Source organism: Taudactylus pleione, unplaced genomic scaffold (genome assembly GCF_031769625.1).
Source record: "Taudactylus pleione unplaced genomic scaffold, aTauple2 ptg000188l, whole genome shotgun sequence".
Lineage (NCBI taxonomy): Eukaryota > Metazoa > Chordata > Amphibia > Anura > Myobatrachidae > Taudactylus > Taudactylus pleione.
In genome coordinates this window covers 5,009,991-5,029,981 of record NW_028284590.1, presented here as the reverse complement: position 1 = coordinate 5,029,981, position 19,991 = coordinate 5,009,991, and the positions used below count along the sequence as shown (strand labels likewise).

The following is a 19,991-nucleotide window of genomic DNA, read 5'->3' as shown; positions in this document are numbered from 1 at the left end:
CACTTCAGGAGTGTACTTATATTTTTTAAAATTAAATGATTAAAGGTTATATTTTATATTTTCTATCAGTGCGCCAACAAAGAGGACATTTCCTTTTCTTCATTCTTGTTGTGACAGTGATTTTGTCGGACAACCTGAGTAACTGTTTCCAGAGTTTTGATTTATTACAAAGGCTCGATATATAATAAGAACCCACAGAAGTGTTCCAAAGTTCATCCAATAAACTCATCTGTATGCAGCAAAGTTTTTACTCACTACAGGGCCGACGGGGGATGTCGCTAACAATACCATGCAGCAGAATGCAGCATGTCACGTTGCTCTCCCCATCGGACCAAGCATCGGCAAGTGTGTATGTACTTGCCGCATGCCGGGTCCCGTTACCTGCAACATCGGTTGGGTACGCATTGTCTGATGTGTACCCAGCTTAACCCTAACCCCCCTCTGCAGCATAACCCTCCCCTCCCCCACAGCCTAACCTTAACCATTCCCCTAGTGCCTAACCCTAAACCTAACCCTCCCCCTAACCCTAATACTTACCATCGGTATGCCGCCGGTTGGGATTCTGGTACCGGGATTCTGACTGTTGTTAACTACATCCCTTCTAAATACCTAAGAGATCATGTTTTTTTAATTACCTATTACCTTGTGCAACATAAATACAGTATGTCAGTAACCTTCATTATCTTAACTAATTGCGAATGGAATAGAACCATCTAAACAATTTACCATACATGAATAAAATATTATGTTGGCTGATTTAACAATATACAGCTTGTGAAACCCAGCCTACATGGAATCATCTTGTTTATTTTTAACATTTCCTATTTACTTAGTATGATTCATACTATGACAGTGCACTAGAAACTCCACCTCACACCCGTGACATGTAGTGTAACAATGCACAGAGCACTGACTAACAGGTTCATCTTTGTGTAAATGTGATCCCCCTTTTACCTCTTTAAAAAGACCATAGGTTACTAATTAACTTGGTGTATATATAGACTGCTGTGAAATACATTTTAAATTACCAAAGTCTAAAAGTATAGGGTGAATCCTTAGATTATGAAGTCATGTTGAGTCCTTAGTTTATTATTATTAGAAATGAATTACACTTACCCTGTTTTTTTTACTGCAGAAGATTATCCCATTGTTTAAGCTGGTACACACTGCGAGAGATATTGGCCGATCAATTAATCTGCCAATATATCTGGTGCCCGTCGGCCAGTGTGTACCAGCGATATGTCTGAGAACGACGTCGTTCACAGACATATCGCGTCGGTTGTGCTGCACAGCCGATGGCCAGATATATATCCCGAAAGCACAGGTAAGTATACTATCCCTACCCCTCTCCCCCCCTAACCTTCCCTTAGGGGTGCCTATGCCTAACCTCCCCCCTAGTGACTAACCCTAACCTCCCTCCGTTAGTGCCTAAACCTAACCCCCCTCCCCGCACACTAAACCTAACCCTCCCGGGGGGTACCTAACCCTAACCTCCCCCCTAGTGCCTAAGCCTAACCCCCCCTTCCCCTAGCCTAACCCTAACCTTCCCCAGGGGGGTGCCTAACCCTAAGTTCGGGGAATACACTGCAAATATTGAATAATAATGGGCCCCTATATATTTTATATGACCATCTGACTTCAACTGCATCCAGCAAGCCTCCCCCCGACTATCATGGCTCCACCTCTGATCCATCCCGTCTCCTCCCCTCATTCAGCTCTGTCCAGTGTCAATTATATATCTATCTATCTATCTATATATTTATATATATATATATATATATATAAACACATGCACAGACATATATGTGTAGAAATATATAGGGGTGCCGCCAGCCGCGGTCCAGGACACTGGTCAGTGTAGTACGTGCGGTCCGCACTACACAGTAACAAACACCGGCGCCAATGTGTTTGTTTTGGCGCCCAATGAGCGTCAGACAGACTCTTATTGGCTGCTGTGCCCACTGCAGGAGCCAGGCTGGAGCTCACTCATGAGCTTCACCTTCCAGTAGTGCCCTTTATATAGTGCCCCCAGTAGTAATCCCCCCTATGCAGTGCCCCCTATGAAGTGCCCCCAGTAGTGGTCCCCCCTATGCAGTGCTCCCAGTAGTACCCCTTATATTGTGCCCCCAGTAGTAGTCCCCCCTATGCATTGCCCCCAGTAGTAGTACCACCAATGCAGTGCCCCCCCCCCATGCAGTGCTAGTGCGCCTTACATATATAAGGACAAACACCAGCAGTGGGTGATAGGAGAGCCGTCATGACGTCTCTCCCATAGTGCAGAGTGGGCTGGAGGATGGAGGAGCCCATGGCGGCGATCACAGGAGCAGCAGCGGGGATTCAGGTAAGTGTTGTTTTTTTGTGTGTCTTTGTCCTTATATATGTAAGGCGCACTAGCACTGCATGGGGGGGGGGCACTGCATTGGTGGTACTACTACTGGGGGCAATGCATAGGGGGGACTACTACTGGGGGCACAATATAAGGGGTACTACTGGGAGCACTGCATAGGGGGGACCACTACTGGGGGCACTTCATAGGGGGCACTGCATAGGGGGGATTACTACTGGGGGCACTATATAAAGGGCACTACTGGGGGCACTGCATAGGGGGAAATAGTACTGGAGCACTCTATAAGGGGCACTACTTTGCTCATTTCCACACACGGTAAACCTGTGGCTAACAAGTGTTAGCCCAGAGCTGCTGGGTTAAGTACTAGGAGCTATGATATTACCCTGCGTGGTTAGCCCCAGAGGGTGTACTTAATACAGATTTTTCCTCCTGAGGCTGCAAGGAAAAATTCACATTAAGGGGCTCATTTATCAACAAGTTTTATCATATGCAACAAGTTTTAAAGCAAAGGCTGCAGGTACAGCTGCTTAAAACATCTCCTTGATGAGGGGAATGTAGTTGTGAAACAGAAATTCCCTTAGGACAGCTGCAGGCGTCAGCAACTGCTGCCTGTACTATGCCACTCCCCACTGCCCTTGCCTCCTCAACCTCAGTGCTCTGTCTGGCTGCGTTACCTCCATGACATCACACAGCCACGTCAAAGTTGGGTCGCGGCTCGGGCCATGTCTGAGTAGGAAGAAGAGCCCAGTGTGGCCCAGGCCAGACAGAGGTTCAACCGTGCCAGAAGTTCAGCAGGCACACTGCGCCCCCTATAGGCTGGTGGCCACATGTGGCTGCTGCACTCAAATGGGCCTCGAACCAGACCTGACAGAAAGCAAGGAAACATATCTTTGCTGCATGTGATGCGCTAATCATGAAATTCACATGACAATTATTGGGACTGATATTTCAGGTTCAACCGGTTTCATGCTTAAGTCGGTTATAATGGCTCCAATGTTGTGCCAAGGAAAAAATTACATCCTCAGACAGGGACACCGCAGCCTGAATGACAGACTGCGGCCGTCTAAGGGCTGAGCGTGGGCGAGGTCAGGCGGCATCCCTGAAAACGGGGCTGTGTCAGCCCCGTTTTCTTGGCATGCTGATGCTGAAGCCAGTGACTGTGTCCTTGTATGCAGCTTCACTGGCTTCAGCTGTGCCAAAGCATCGGCCATCCTGAGCAACCAGAAGGTTACTCATACAGTATGACCGAAGGTCACGCAGAGTGATCCGATGGCTGCATCCTCGTACACAGCTGCAGATCCTAGAAGCCGGCATCTCCGGATCAGGTCCAGAGAGCAGATTTATCAATCAGATTTCTTCCTTTGAATGAGCTACTTTATTTTCTTGCATTTTTAAACACATCATGTAAAATATATCACAAATGTCCATAACATGTTATAAAATTTGATAAAAAAAAATACATAAAACACAAACTGTAAAATTCATTAAGTACCACTTGAATAATACACGTAGGTAGTCAGATAGATATACTATAGCTCCTAAACACAACTAAAATTTACAATGACATTTGCTATGTTTTGAGCCGTAATTACTCAGTTATTTTTTAGTTACTCTATGGAGCTGATGGGGTTGCACGCAAGTTGGCTGTAACTGCTCTCGCATTGCTAGCCTACCCTCCCTGAATGGGCGCGAGGCTCCCAAAAGTTGCGTGGCACTCCCGACCACCCAGAAAGGTGGACAAGTCCCCCGACCGGCTGCCTACCCCCGGAATCCCCCACCCATCATCATACAAACACCCCCACAGCGCGGGGAGGTTAATGGCGCTATTTGAACTGAATTGCGTCATTGTGGCCCCGCCCCCTTCTTTACAATGGCATAGATCCATGCGGGCCGTGATGACGCCAATTGCGGGGCCACGCCCCCACTCCACCCCCAATAAAGCATAATGTCCCCACCATGCCCTCTTATGCCATCCCCCCATTCCTCGCTATGCCAACCTGGCTGCCCTTCCCAGATGCTGACAAGCATAGTACACCTTCATTTTAAGATCAATTCTTATTTTTTCACATTTACAACCCAATACCTAACTGGTGGGTCTAGTAAATCATTATGTACAGTTTATGTGAGATACAGATCTTTATATACAGCAGTTGCTAGAACAATGAAGAAAATGTGCATTTGGACCATTGCTTATGTCCTTCTGTTTTTACTGTGCACCTTTCCTCCAGCAATGTCAGTTTCCCGACTTCAGCCTTTGTCTCTGCACACACTGGTAAAAGTCTCTGTGGTGTTGGGGAGTGTCTGCTGGGGGAGTATGCTGTTGGTGAAATAACAATGACACATATGATGTCAACTTAAGCCTATATGTTGTCCCTAAACTATCACACATGAGATAACTACTAGGTCTGGATCCCCAGGTTATAAATCCAGCTGATATCATCCCTAAGCAATCGCTGATCTCCCTGTACCAGAGGAAGGTATGTGCAATGCTTTATACATGATCTACATGTTATTACTGCAGTTCCAGTTTATCAGATATCACTATCACTGGTCTATGTACTAAGCCTTTGCGAGAGATCAAGTGGATGGAGATAAAGTACCAACCAATCAGCTCCTGTCATTTTTCAAACACAGCCTGTAAAGTGACAATTAGGAGCTGATTGGATGGTACTTTATCTCCGTTAATTTTAGCCCTCTCCAAGGCTTAGTACATAGACCCCTATATATCTTTTCCAAGTTCAGAAATAAAGCAAATAGAAGGTGCGGGAGACTCACGATTTTTCTGGTTTTCCCCCGGACCCACGAAAGAGTGGGTGGATATCTGTATTCATATGCAGATAGAAAAGTGATACATTAAGTCCCTTCTTTACCTTTATAAATGGATAAAACACTCTTATGGGTCTATTTACTATGAGTGGGTGATAACAGATATTTTCTATTGTCACTTGTCCGAACAACAGAAAATGTTTTTATGCCTGATTTACTTATACCTCTTGCTGCTGTACATAGCCTCTGCTATTGTCATCACGATTGTTCATTTGTCAGAGAGACCTGATGATCTCTTTTACCAAATACCCACCAGAGAAATGGGTTTTCTCCCTTTAGTAAATAGACCTAATAGTATACTATAATTATGCATACAGATAGCAAATAATTATTTGAATAATTGTAATGCCAATAAGAATACTGTACCTTGACACGTCTTCAACCCTAGTGCAAATTACAAATCATTCAGGTTGTCTGTTTGAGCTACAGTACAGTGCATGGCTAGATAGCTTGTAATATCATTATATTCTGCTGATTTACAGATCATAACGGCAGTTGTGTCCCAGATACAAATTAGTTTGGTTTATCCAATCTTAAATGCAGCAGCTTTGAAATAAATGTGATGAATATACCATACTTGCCTACTTTTGAAAAACCATTTCGGGGAGATTGTGAAAGCAAAACGGTCACCTATGAGCGTGGCGGTAAAGTGGGCGTGTGCTGCTACATCTGAGAGGCGTGTGATAAAATTGTCTTACATCCAAATGTAAATGAGCCCCAAAGCAGTTAGTATGATCTACTAGTTGAGGAAAACACACTGATACTTTTCAGAAAATGCCTGTAGCCATAGGGATCATTGTGCCGTAAAGCAAATGCAGGGAAATTATACTAGTGATCCCATTTGAATGTATATATCTCTGTTTTTTTTTATAATATAACAGCTTCATAATGGGGTAAGGTGCAATCAGGGAGATTGCTAGGTTCTTCAGGGAGTCAGGGAGATTGCTACTATTTCAAGGAGTCTCCCTGACAATCAGGGACAGTTGGCTAGTATGGAATATACCTTTCTTTATCTGCTGAGATATGTGATATATGCCCTACCTACAGTACTACAAATGGCATGTACAGTATATCCTAAGGCTGGGTACACACGTAAAGATTTTCTGTCCAATCATCCAACTAGTTGATTGGTTGGATTGAAAATCTGGTAATGTATGGGAGTAACAGACAATCAGCAATTTGCGCCTAAATGCCAGAAATTAGATGAAAATGGTCGTTAGACAAATTTGTTAAATGTTTGATCTAAACAATTTGTTCAAACGGCAGTTTTTGTCCATTTTCCGGTGTTTGGGAGCAAATTGCTGATTGTCATTTGCTTTCATACCTTACCAGATTTTCATTCAACCAATCAACTAGTTGGATGGTTGGACAGAAAATCTTTACGTGTGTATGCAGCTTAAGACACAGAGGAGTTCTGTGGCGGTATAAAAGCAAACGACTCTACGTTGAATGCATAGAGGTCACATACATGGTCACTAATAATATTTGTCATTTTCAGTAGTGAAGTATTTATAATAAATATCACTTATGTATCATTACACTCATAGTTTAATATGTAATATCATTGTTCTGTATGGATTCATCTAATAATTTAAATTATAATTTCACATTTGACTATTTTTTTTCTCAGTTTCTAAACCCCAAATGTTCTCCGTAAAGTTTAACTAGTTCAGTTAAAAAAACAAAATGCACATAACTGACTAATTTGTATTTTTAGCTACTGTAGTAAATTCCAAATACTTGTATATGCAACAACAAACACACCATCACCTACGGTTTCATTGCGCACTTTTATAGGTCTCCTCGATTGTAAAAACACTGCAATATGTGGGTGATAAGTAAATTGAAGGACACAAATGTAATGCTACCCTTTAAACCAGTTACACCCATTTAGCCGCTAGTTATCTGGCTCACTTTCATGTGACTGAATAGCCATACAGATATGCAGAGATATGTATGCTCGCCGCAGACCGATGCAAAATATGAAAATTTAACAAGTGAGAGCTGCGTGACTCGGTAACACCGAGCGTCTTTCCGCGCAACTTTTTCCCTTAAAATGTGTCTTATTCACAACGCACAAGTAGTTTCCGCTGACTAAAATGATATACGGCATGCCTGATATTCGGTGTGCGACTGCTGGTGTATCTGTATGTGACACGCTCCATCACAACAGTGTCAGCGGCTAGAAGGGCTGTTTAATGTGCAAGGAGGCTAGACGTATGGGGACACATCTGTATATATATATATATATATATATATATATATATATATATACACATATACCTAAGCAGACCCCTGTACCCCAGGGATAAGGCGGCACTCAGCGGACTTCCAAAAAGTATCAAATAGAATTTATTCCATAAATCATCGACGTTTCAAGACCTACATGGTCTTTTCATCAGGTTTAATGTATATCCTGATGAAAAGACCATGTAGGTCTTGAAACGTCGATGATTTATGAAATAAATTCTATTTGACACTTTTTGGAAGTCCGCTGAGTGCCGCCTGATCCCTGGGGAAGAGGGGTCTCTTTACGTATGTGCATTTCACATGGATGGCATTAAATATGGTAATGCGAGTGCCCCTCTACATGCATTGATATATATACACACACATATATATATATATATATATATATGTATATATATATATACAAACAAAATTATTCCTTATCTCGCGCAAAGAACTGGAAGCAGCACCTCAAGTGAAACCCCTGTTAGTGGGCTCCAAAAGATACAATAATACAATAGATACTTGAGGGCGCTACTGCGTAATAATAATACTGTCCTACTTAATTTGATTTGCATGTAGAGTCTTTAGTGTAATGATCAAGATGGTTCATTAGAAGTCTTATAGTTTCTTTATTCAGTTCGTAGCTGTAGTTTCAATTAACAGTCTCAGAATGAAAAGTCCTGAAAATAAACCCGCTCACCAGAATGTCACCCAAGAAAAATGGCCGAATGGCCTCTCATTAGAAAATTCCAAAACGTATTTTTTTGGATAAAATATAAATATTTGTACAATTGCTTACATTTAAGACATGATGTTAAACATCCCACTGTTAGTGTAGAGCAGATGTTATATTCTACCACCACCCTTAAGGATGTGAGCTCACTGGTAGTAAGCTCCACAGATAGCAGAAGGGGACGAAATCAATACTCTACGCGTTTTGTCCCATATCCAAAACTTCCTCAGGGGTACAATCGAACATCAAAAGATTTGACAATTGGAGAAAAACTTTTTTCCACCAGATGTTTGCATAAACAGAGAATTTTAGTCGCCGTAAGGCTTGCAATTTCCTTCCAAACTTGTGTAGTAATGACTGCTCAATACAGTCCAAATTAAGTAGGACTGTATTATTACGCATTAGCGCCATCAAGTATCTATTATATATATAAATATATACATATATATATATATATATATATAAGATGTAGTCAGCATCCCGGCATGCAGGATGCCGACAGTCTAAATACCGGCGCGGGAATCCCGAAAGTAAGTATCAGAGGTTAGGGGAGGGTTAGGCAGTAGGGGGAGGGTTAAAGTTAGGCACGAAGGGGGGGTCATGGGTTTAGGGTGCGGGGAGGGGGAGGTTAGGTTTAGGCACTAGGGGGGAGGTTAGATTCAGGCACCGGGGAGGGAGGGTTAGGGGAGGGGTACAGGTTAGTGTTAGGAGTACTTACCTATGGGTTTACGGATTCTGAATGTCGGGATGCCGCTGTCGGTATCCCGACCACCGGGAACCCATACCCAACCCATATATATATATATATATATATATATATATCACACTGTCTGTAGGAGATATCTGTATCTGATAGATTGATTTATGGATCATTTATAATTTTTGTTTTATTTCTCTTCTTTTCTTTCTCCAGACTCATCGCAATGGGAAATTCAAATCAAGGTTGGGATCACACAATATTGGTCAATAGGACGTCACTAGTGTTTTCCAGAACAATTATCACAGCTGAGCTTAATATCCATATGATTGGCCTATTATATCTTGTGTGTGTGTGTAATTCTGGTCCAGACCTACAGTACCTCTATTATAAGATTTATTGACACTTTTTAGAATTAGTTTCTCTCTCTACATTTTCAAGCATCTGACAAGTTAACTTCTAAATAGGACCCACTTACCCCATCCTGACCAGTATCTGATCAGTCACTTCTCCTGGGATGTCTAAGTCACTGGTTCCAAACTGGGTGCCATGGCCCTCCGGGCACATGTAGGGGAGCCACAGGTTGGTGGTCCAAAACCAAATCAGATTATTTATGGTCAAAACCAGTGCTGTTGGCTGCCAATCATAAAATATATGGACAAATAGAGCACAACCCTATCCACCACTACATTACTGAACCAATGGAAGACATATAAGCACAATTTACTTCATTTAAACATTTTGCTGCATTTCTCATTAAAAAAAAAACTTTAGGCTTAGGGGTGTCATGAACAAAATGTTGATACTCTAGGGCGCTGTGACTCAAGAAAGTTTGGGAACCACTGGTCTAACTCATTGCTAAGACCTTTCCATCTGAAATGTTAATATCTCTCCCAGAACTTGATACTAATTTATCTAAAGCAGGCAAATTCCACTCTCATGTTAGCAATACAATATGAAACACTTATGTCTAACTGGCCGGGCATACTGCCTATTATAGGGGGAAATGTATCATGCCTTCTAGAGATTGGAGAAGTGGACAAGTCGAAAAGTTGCCCATTTCATCCAATCAGCTTCTAGCTAGCGTTTATAGAGTGCATTCTATAAAATGATAGGGGGATATTTGGGGGATATTAAGTATCCCCTAGATGTACTATGGAGGGATCACAGCAGATAAGATATATCTACCCCGGTTCCTCCATTTTCATCCGCAAGTGCAGCCCTCCTATTTTTCTATTGGTGGCTGCTGTGCTGCTGGATTTACCAAGCTGCATTCCGGAGCCATGGTCCCCATTGGATAATGCCATCTCCACATGGCGTTACCCTATAGTAGCCTATGGTCTACTAAATTCCAAAACTTTCCGGAGAGGGAGCCAGAGGCAGCGAATGCGCTTTGGCTGCCAGGAACTGGAACCAGGAAGCGGTGTGATAGCTTTACGCTAACATGGCTTTACGCTATCACACTGCTTCCAGCTCATCGCCACATTGTGAAATTTGGGAAGAAAATATTTAGCACATCCACATGAAAAATGCGGATTGTGATAAATATTCCTCTAAGTGTTTTGCAGATAAGTATATGAGAGTTCATTACTTACCATAATTACTATCTAAATTTATTTGATCAATATCTGCATTGCTACTGTATCTACAAACTAACTTAAAGACTCATGCTGCCTCAGACTAATAGCATGCTGTGTTTTAGGACCACATCATCACCACCACCACCATCCCCACCCAGGCCCTCCTCCACACCATCACCCAGGTCCACATGGTCATCCTGGATACCCTGGACCACATGTACCTCCCGGACCCCATGGACACCCCGGACATCATGGACACCCCGGACATCATGGACCCCACGGACATCATGGACCCCACGGACATCATGGACCCCACGGACATCATCACTAACATCATAAATCTAGCCACTGAATGGTGAGTCTTAGCAGAGATGTGGATATCGTACTACTCATTGTATCATCAACAATATTTCTCATGAGATGTTCATGAGAGGTTCCTACAATCTGGGTGGCACAGTTATTAGCATTATTACTAATAATGCTAATAACCTATCAAACCCATGGAATCAAACGCATGGCCACCTTATTGCACTGGGGCCATGGGATTGATTCCAACCAGGACATTAGCGGCGTGGAGTTTGTATGTTCTCCCCATGTTTGTATGGATTTCCGCCAAATGCTTCAGTTTGCTCCCAAAAGTCCAAAAACATAATTATTTATCAATTGCTTGCTGACAAATTGTGTGTATGCATGTCCGGAGAAGGGAACTTAAACTGTAAGCTCCAACGGGACAGGAACTGATATGAATTATTCCAAAAAAACACAACAAAGAGCAACTCTAAGCTGGTGGACAACCGCAAGAGTGCATAAAAGCAATAAGATTCTCTAGAACAAGCAGAGGAAAGTGGTTCGGTTAAAGTAAATAGTGAAAGAAAGCTATGGTTGTGTTAGAAGCGGCAGCTGCCTCTGTTCCACTAGCGGCTGCCACTTAACAACAGAAGCCATCATCCTACATTCTGATGTTACAGCTCTTCTGGTTTTTAGGCTGTTCATCATGGAATCCTTGACCGAATCTATCCCTCCCCCTCTGGGCTGCCTCTCTCTTTCTCCAGATACCATTACTTATTTGTTTGGAATAGGATGGATTACAGTCCTTAGTTCACTGGCTCCTGTGAGTTTAAATAGCGCTAGTTCACTACACCTGTGTCGGTGATAGTAGCTGTACCTTGTTCCTGTGTCCTATATCCTCATTACTGGCTGAGTTTTTCCTTTGAATCTCTCTGCTCTCTCCTGTCCTGGCCGCATCCTGTTTCTGGATTACTCTTTTGTTGGAAAACAGCCCTGACCCTGGATAGTTTGCCTGTTGCCAACCATGACCTTGGCCTGCATAACCAATATACTTTTTTCTGCTGCCAGCCTTGACTCCAGTTTAAATGCTGTAAGTTGTGTAAAGGGCAACAACTATGCTAGCTGTTTCCAATTACTCAGCCAGAGCCGGTACCATCTTCCAGTAAGCAGCTTTGTCATCAGGGCCGGATAATAGGTTGGGCGAACAGGGTGGTCACCCAGGGGCCCCCACACTTTGGCGCCCCCTCACTGCTGCATATACTGACTGGAACCTCGCCGCTCTGGACTGTCCCTGGCCAGTTCCCGGCAGCATAAAACACAGCACACACTCACTGACACTGATGGATCCAACATAGCTGACTGTGGAAGCTCACCCCCTTGCTGTCAGAATGGCGCAATTTCTGAGTGCATGGGTAGGGGGCGGGTCTTAATGTTGTGAAGTACCCACCCCCGTCCATCAAAAAGCTGATGTTGCAGCTGAAAAACAGGTAGTTTGTGCATGCTCTTTCTCTCCCCTTCACTAGCCCTCCTCTTCTCTCTCTCCCCCTCTGTCTCCTCCTCCCTCCCTCTCTCTCCCCCTTTCTCTTTCTCTATCTTGCTCTTTGTCTCTCTCCCCATCCGTCTGCCTCACTCCCTTCCTCTCTCTCCTTTCCTGCCTCCCTCTCTTTCTATCTCCCTTTCTCTATCCTCTTACTCCATCTTTCCTCCACCCCTCTCTCTCCTTGACCCTCCCCCCCCCCTGCCCCCTCTCTCTTTTCCACCTCCCTCATTCTGTCTCGCTCCCACTCTCTCTCTGATCCCCCTCTCTCTCTCCCTCCCTCTCTCTGTCTCCTCCCTTCTGTCTATACTGCATATATATATAGATTTCTGTCTATCTTTCTCTACCTATAAATATATCTATCTTATATATCTATATATATATCTATATACAGTATATCCTCCCCACCAAAACCCTGCGTTTTCCCCTGGTAGTATATTAGATCATTTTCGCTATGCTGTCATGAGTCAGTTCTCAGCAGTGTTGTGGACATGATGTAGTATGCTGCTACCTTGCCGGTCAGTAGAGGGTCCAGAGACAAGGTAAGGGGCATAGTAGTTGCTGTGTGAGGCCGTGGCAATTTTATTGATCTGGCCCCCACAGCTTAGTTGCCCCAGGACCCTCACAAGCCTTAATCCGGCCCTGCTTGTTCTTGTCTCATCTACCTAACATCTGGAGGACCACTTAGTTTCTTATCCATCCTTAAACCTATGCAATAATAATGTGATAAGTCTTTACTACCGGGAGTTGAAGACTTGGGGGCATCTGAGTACCAATAAGCAAATCTATCTTTAAGGGCAAGATGGCTTGCGAAAAGTGAAGACATCATAAAGCAGTCCTAAAGGTCACCTCTCTGCTTGATAAATATGCCCAGAGAGTATTCTAGTGACCACTATACAATACAGATATATTTATACTATACAATATAGATAGTATACAATGTACAATGCAGAGATAATTACAGTGAAATCTTTATGGTGCTGGCACAATGCACACCCAAACTGATTACTTACCCCTCCTGAGGTTCCACACTGTGTCTTAAAGAGCTGGAGATGAAGTTCACATGTGCTGTACTCATACCCAGTACATTAATCTGAACCCTCAGATTGGTGGATTGAACAGCCAACAATCAAACTATCAGGACCTTTCAATAATCCAACTGGTGAACTGCCATCAATGTCCACCAATAAGACTGCTGGAAGATATCTACTGGATATCATATTTTACTCTGAAGATTAATTAAACTGATCACTTGCTGATCTAGCCATGTAACTTTTTGTTGGCTGGCTACTACTGACTGACAAAGAGATGCTTGCCTGTAGGAAAAGGCTTCCTGATGGGGAATTCCCCACAAAATTTAGGTCATCCTCTGATTGTATATTATTATTATTATTATTATTATTACATTTTATTTATAAGGCGCCACAAGTGGTCCGCAGCGCCGTACATACAGTACAGGGTACACAGAACATTACATTACAATACAGTAACCAACTTATAAACAGAGCACAAGTAACAATTAGCAACACAATTCTCCATACACAATACAGCTGGGAAGGTGAAGGCTGTCATAGAAGTGCTAGAGAAGAAGGCTGTGAGACAGTGGGGAGGAAGACCCTGCTCCTAGGAGCTTACAATCTAGGGGAAAGGGGAGAAGACGGATGACATGAGGCATGAGTATGTAGAGGGGGACCTGAGTGAAGGAAGTAAGCAAGGTAGAGGTGGCTGAGGCGGGAGGGAGAGAGACCTGGTAACATGGTTATGTGGTGGAAGGGTATGCTTTAGTGAACAGGTGGGTTTTCAGTGCACGTTTGAAGCTCTGCAGGGTCGGGGAGAGCCTGATCGAGCGAGGGAGCTCATTCCAGTGAAGGGGGGCTGCACGAGCAAAATCTTGGATACGTGCATGAGATGAAGTAACCAGGGTGGAGGAGAGGTAACAGTCATTGGCAGACCGAAGTGAGCGGGAGGGAGTATGTAAGGAAATGAGGTTTGAGATGTAGGGAGCAGTAGAGTTAGAGAGGGCCTTGTATGTGAAGGTGAGGAGTTTGAAGAGGATTCTGTAGGGGAATGGGAGCCAGTGCAGGTTTTGGCAGAGGAGAGCAGCAGAAGTGGAACGGCGGGAGAGGAATATAAGTCTAGCTGCCGCATTGAGAACAGACTGGAGGGGAGCAAGATGGCAACGTGGAAGGCCAGTAAGGAGAAGGTTGCAGTAGTCAAGCCGAGAAATGATTAGTGAATGAATAATCAGTTTGGTAGCATTCTGGGAGAGGAAAGGCCTAATACGAGCGATGTTGCGTAGCTGGAGCCGACAGGATTGAGTCAGAGATTGAATGTGGGGTGTGAAGGAGAGGGTGGAGTCAAGGGTGACACCCAAGCAGCAAAGTTGGGGGACAGGGGAGATGATTGTGTTGTCAACAGTGATGGCGAGATTGGTTGGGGTGGAGACTCTATTAGGGGGAAAGATAATGAGTTCGGTTTTGTCCATGTTGAGCTTCAGAGAGCGCTCGGACATCCAGGAAGAGATGGTGGAGAGGCAACTGGTTACCTGAGAGAGGACAGAAGGGGAGAGTTCAGGAGAGGAGAGGTATAGTTGTGTGTCATCGGCATAGAAGTGGTATTGGAGGCCAAAGGAGCTGATGAGTTCTCCTAGTTTAGAAGTGTACAGGGAGAAGAGCAGTGGGCCCAGGACAGAACCCTGTGGGACACCAACGGGAAGGGTGGAAGCGGGTGAGGTGGAGCCGGAAGAAGACACAGAGAAGGAGCGGTTGGTGAGGTAAGAAGTGAACCAGGCATGGACGGTGTTAGAGATCCCAAAGGTCTGAAGGGTGCGAAGGAGGAGAGTATGGTCCACGGTGTCAAAGGCTGCAGAGAGGTCCAGGAGGATGAGCAGAGAGAAGTGGCCCCTGGATTTGGCTGCAAGCAAGTCATTGGTGACTTTGGCCAGGGCAGTTTCAGTGGAGTGACGTTGGCGAAAGCAAGATTGGAGAGGATCAAGGATGGAGTTGTCAGAGAGATAGCTGGTGATGCGGCTATAGACAAGCCTCTCAAGTAGTTTGGAGGCAAAAGGGAGAAGAGAAATAGGGCGGTAATTGGCAGGTGAGGACGGGTCGAGGTTGGGTTTTTTAAGAATAGGAGTGACAAGAGCATGTTTGAACGATGAGGGAAAGATGCCGGTGGAGAGAGATAAGTTGAAAAGGTGAGCAAGGTGGGAGCAGGCAGTGAAGGAGAGGGAGTGTAGAATGCGAGAAGGGAGGGGGTCAAGGGGACAGGTGGAATGGGGAGAGGACAAGATGAGGGAGTGGACCTCATCACCCGTGGTGGGGCTGAAGGAGCACAAGATGGGGTGGCCGGGAGGTGCGGATAGTGGGGGAGGTGGTTTTGCAGCAGGGAGATTGGGAGATATACTGTGATGAGTTGCCTCAATTTTGGAAGAGAAGAAGGAGGCAAAGTCAAATGCAGTGAGGGAGGATGGAAGGGGTGGAGGTGGGGGGCGGAGGAGGGTGTTGAAAGTACCAAAGATGTGGCGGGGATTGGAGGACTGAGAGGAGATGAGCGACTGGAAGAAGGATTGCTTGGCGAGGGAGAGGGCCGAGCTGTAGGAAGAGAGGACAAACTTGAAGTGAAGGAAGTCCGCTAAAGCGCAAGATTGCCTCCAGAGGCTCTCGGCTGTGCGCGAGCATTTTTGGAGAAACCGGGTCAGTTTGGAGTGCCAGGGCTGGGGTTTGGACTGACGGATGGGGACAGAGGAGGAGGGGGCAACAGAGTCAAGTGCAGAAATGAGGGTGATGTTGTAGAAGGAGGCTGCCTGGTTAGGGCAGGCCATGGTTGATAGAGGAGAAAGGAGAGTATCAAGTGAGGAAGACAGGACAGCAGGGCCGAGAGACTCAAGATTGCGTCTGGTGATGGTGGCTATGGGTGAGGGGAGGAGTGGAGGACTTGAGAGAGTGAAGGAGAGTAGATGGTGGTCAGAGAGGGGGAAGGGAGAGTTAGAGAAGTCAGAGAGAGCACACAGATGGGTGAAGACGAGGTCAAGGGAGTGGCCGAGGCAGTGGGTAGCAGCGGAGGTCCATTGAGAAAGTCCAAAGGAGGAGGAGAGGGCAAGAAGATTGGTGGATGCAGGATTTGTGATGTCAATAGGGATGTTAAAGTCACCAAGGATTATAGAGGGGAGGTCAGCAGAGAGGAAGTGGGGAATCCAGGCGGCAAAGTTGTCAAGGAATTGGGTGGAGGAGCCTGGGGGACGGTAGATGACTGCAACACGGAGATGAATGGGGTAGAAGAGACGGATAGAGTGGACCTCAAAGGTGGAGAAAGAAAGGCAGGGCTCAGGTGGGATAATGCGAAAGGTACAGTTGGGGGATAAGAGGATGCCAACTCCGCCACCTTGGCGGTTGTCAGGTCTGACAGAGTGAGTGAAGGAGAGGCCCCCATAGGAGAGCGCAGCAGGGGAGGCAGTGTCAGAGGAGGAGAGCCAGGTTTCAGTGATAGTGAGAAGATTTAAAGAGTGGGAAATAAAGAGGTCATGGATAGCGGGCAGTTTATTGCAGACAGATCTGGTATTCCAGAGTGCACAGGAAAATGGGAGGGAGGGGACGGGGGATATGTGGATAAGATTGTCTGGGTTGTGTGTGAGGGGGTGAGGGCTAGATCTAAGGGGAAGGTGTAAGCCGGTGGAGATGGTTGGTATGGGGCAGGGGCGAGGAGGCATGGTGGCTGACGCAGGGTTGAGGGAGAGCAAAGGATGACAAGTGAGCAAATAGGAGGTACTGTAGGCAGGGAAGCACAGCAGGGGATGCAGGTATTAGAGGGGAGGTAGTCAATTAGGCAGTGTATTATGGCAGTGAGGTAGTGGCCGAGAGTAGGTAAGTAGTGTAGGAGAAATAAAAGTCAAATGGAGAATAGTAAATTATACACTGGTAAGAAGAACATTTAGACAGGGCAATTATGTGTATATAAAGCAAATGACAATGTTTGGGATGTGCATTCAGATGTGTTTCAGAAACAGAAATTACAATGCTCGAAGCTGCAGCTAAGGAGAAAAGTTTTGCAGTGTCCTCCAAACCAGGGAGGTCAGTGTATAGAGTGCAGGTTATGCAGACTGCAGGAGGTAGTTTGATGTTTATGTTGACTCACTGAATAGCTTGAGTGTAGTCCATCCGTGTTTTTGCTGGCTTGTAGTTTGGTTTCCTTTGGTTTTTGCTGGTATAACGCTAATTTTGATTTTAAATGCTCAGTACACTTAAGATCTAAACACTTCAGCATCTAAGCACCTAGCAGCCTATTCTGAACTGAATATATAAATCTACAAACATGTGCATCCTGATTTACCCCCACCCCCTAGCAAACAGCCCTCCACCCTCAGCAGAAGGTGCTAATTAAATCTGTGCATGGTGAGGTCAGTATATCACTCTAATTCCATGTAATTTAAAAAACATACTACAATTTTAAAACAACTTACAGCAACTAATAATACCTATGCAATGTGATTGCTGTTATGCTATAAAACATAGGCCCTCATTCAGAGCCGTACGCTCTGAGCAGAGCGCACGCTCTGAATGAGGGCCGGGCTCCATTTTCATGGAGCGTCCTCCTGGACGCTCGTATAGCTGTGGGTCACCACCCACAGGCTATACGAGCGTGCATTGTGATGGTCGCGATGGTCGAGACCATCGCGACCATCGAATTTGCGAGCCGGAGCCTGCGGTTGAGGTTTTCAACCGCAAGCTCCGGAGTGATTTTGGCTCTATCAGAGCCAAAATCACTCCCACTGACATCACTAGTGATGTCAGTGGGCCGGCTTCTGATGGGAGGCGTTCCCATGGGAACGCCCCCGTCAGGGAGGCACGCCCCCGGCACGCCCACCAAAGGGGGCGTGCTGTCAATCAACATTGACAGCACGCCCCCTTTGATCGGACACAATAGCGAAGGACTTTCCTTCGCTCGTCGCGTCTGGCGCATGCGCACGACGGAGCTCCCTCCGTCGTGCGCATGCTCAGTCCATAACATCGACCCACTTGCGAGCGGACAGCCGCTCGCGAGTGGGTCTGAATCAGGCCCATAGATCAGTTACATCTGAAGGAAGTAGTCAGTGGTCAATTTACCTGTGGGATGAAAGATGGCAGAGTCACTTCTCAGCTAACAAGAACGCTGGTATAACGCTAATTTTAATTTTAAATGCTCAGTACACTTAAGATCTAAACACTTCAGCATCTAAACACCTAGCAGCCTAAACGGCCTAGCAGCCTATATCTTCTATATTTGCTGCAGCTCCCCTGTTTCAAATCGCAATAACAGCTCCCCTAGCTTTTATATTGTGAGATTTACCAAGCTCCGGAATGTAGAATATGTAGCCTATAGGGTTGTTTTATTTTTTATGTGACCTATATAAAACGGGATGCAGTTATTGCGGCCGCAAGGCCGCCGGTCACAATTCCGACTGCAGAATGCCGGCAAGGATTTATGATAGGCGTCAAAATACAGATGCCTATCATAATCCCGATGCCGGAATCCAGGACGACACGTGAGGTAAGTCTGGGGGTCCCCGTCCTGTTACCCGCAGGGGGGGAGGGTTAGGTTTAGGGCAGTTAGCGGGGTTAGCATTAAGTTTTGTGGGGGGAGGTTAGGGTTAGGCACCCCTAGGGGGGAGGCTTAGGGTTAGGCACCCCCAGGGAGAGGTTAGGGTTAGACACCACCCCGGGAAGGTTAGGTTTAGGGAGCAGTAAGGGAGGGTTAGGGTTAGGCACCACCCTGGGAGTTTAGGGATAGGCACCCCTAAGGGAGGGTAACTTTTGTTGGCTGGCTACTACTGACTGGCAGTGTTAGGGGGGGAGAGGAGAGGGTTAGATCACTTACCTGCCGCTGTCGGGATTTCCTGCTGTCGGGCTCACGCTGTCGGGATTTGAACTGGTGGCTAAACAGCCGCCGGCATTTCAATCCCATTCCATATGAAACACGCGGCCTGTGTTCTTGTTCTTTATATTGTCATGGAACACCTTGGTGACTTCCAATACCTTTATACTGTAAATTACAGGAGGTTTTGCAATGCTGTATATGTGGTAAATATATTTATTCTTTATATTGCAGCACAGAAATGAAGATAACAGCTTATACTGACAACGACCAAGACGATCATTAGACTATTTGTTACCATAAAATGAATTAATCAAATGAACTGTAAAGTGAAATTCTTACATTATTAGTCAATGTGATTTCCAGAAACAAAATCATCATTTCAATTCTTAAAGGAAAAAATATGAATGTAAAATGCAGAAATCTATGTCTATATACGCAATATAATAAATGATAACGTAATGATGTAATGATGTAAGATTGAAACACGAGCCTACTCCAAATATTTAGATTCAAACAGAGGGCCTGGTTAAGCATGGATCGCAAAATTACCGCCGCTGTAAGTAGTGCTGCGCATGCGCTGGGTTTACGAATGTAACAGCACATGCGCAGCACAGATTCCAGCTGCAGTAAGTTAGTGTAGAGAGGGAAAATTATCTATTTCCCGAAAAACTGTCATCGCAAAAATGACAGCTTCTCGGAATAGATAGTTATGGAGAGGAGGAATGATGAATTCCTCCGGTAATTAGGTAGAACTTCATGCCAGTTCTAAACCTAATTACCTCCATCGAATTTTAAGGTATGAGGAATAGGCCCCTTAGTGATATAATTTGTCACTTTTATTTTTAGATGAAAGTGACATTATATCCCTGACACAATGGAGCAAGCAGGTGTCTGTCATT

At 45.1% G+C, this 19,991-nt stretch overlaps 1 long non-coding RNA gene across 1 annotated transcript; it reads left to right on the top strand.

The window, feature by feature from the left end:
- Positions 1–4,733: 4,733 nt before the first annotated feature.
- Positions 4,734–19,526, top strand: LOC148519593 (uncharacterized). Its single transcript, XR_015878920.1, has 4 exons — positions 4,734–4,824; positions 9,052–9,080; positions 10,538–10,770; positions 19,324–19,526. It is a non-coding gene; the product is annotated as an uncharacterized LOC148519593 (long non-coding RNA).
- Positions 19,527–19,991: the final 465 nt, after the last annotated feature.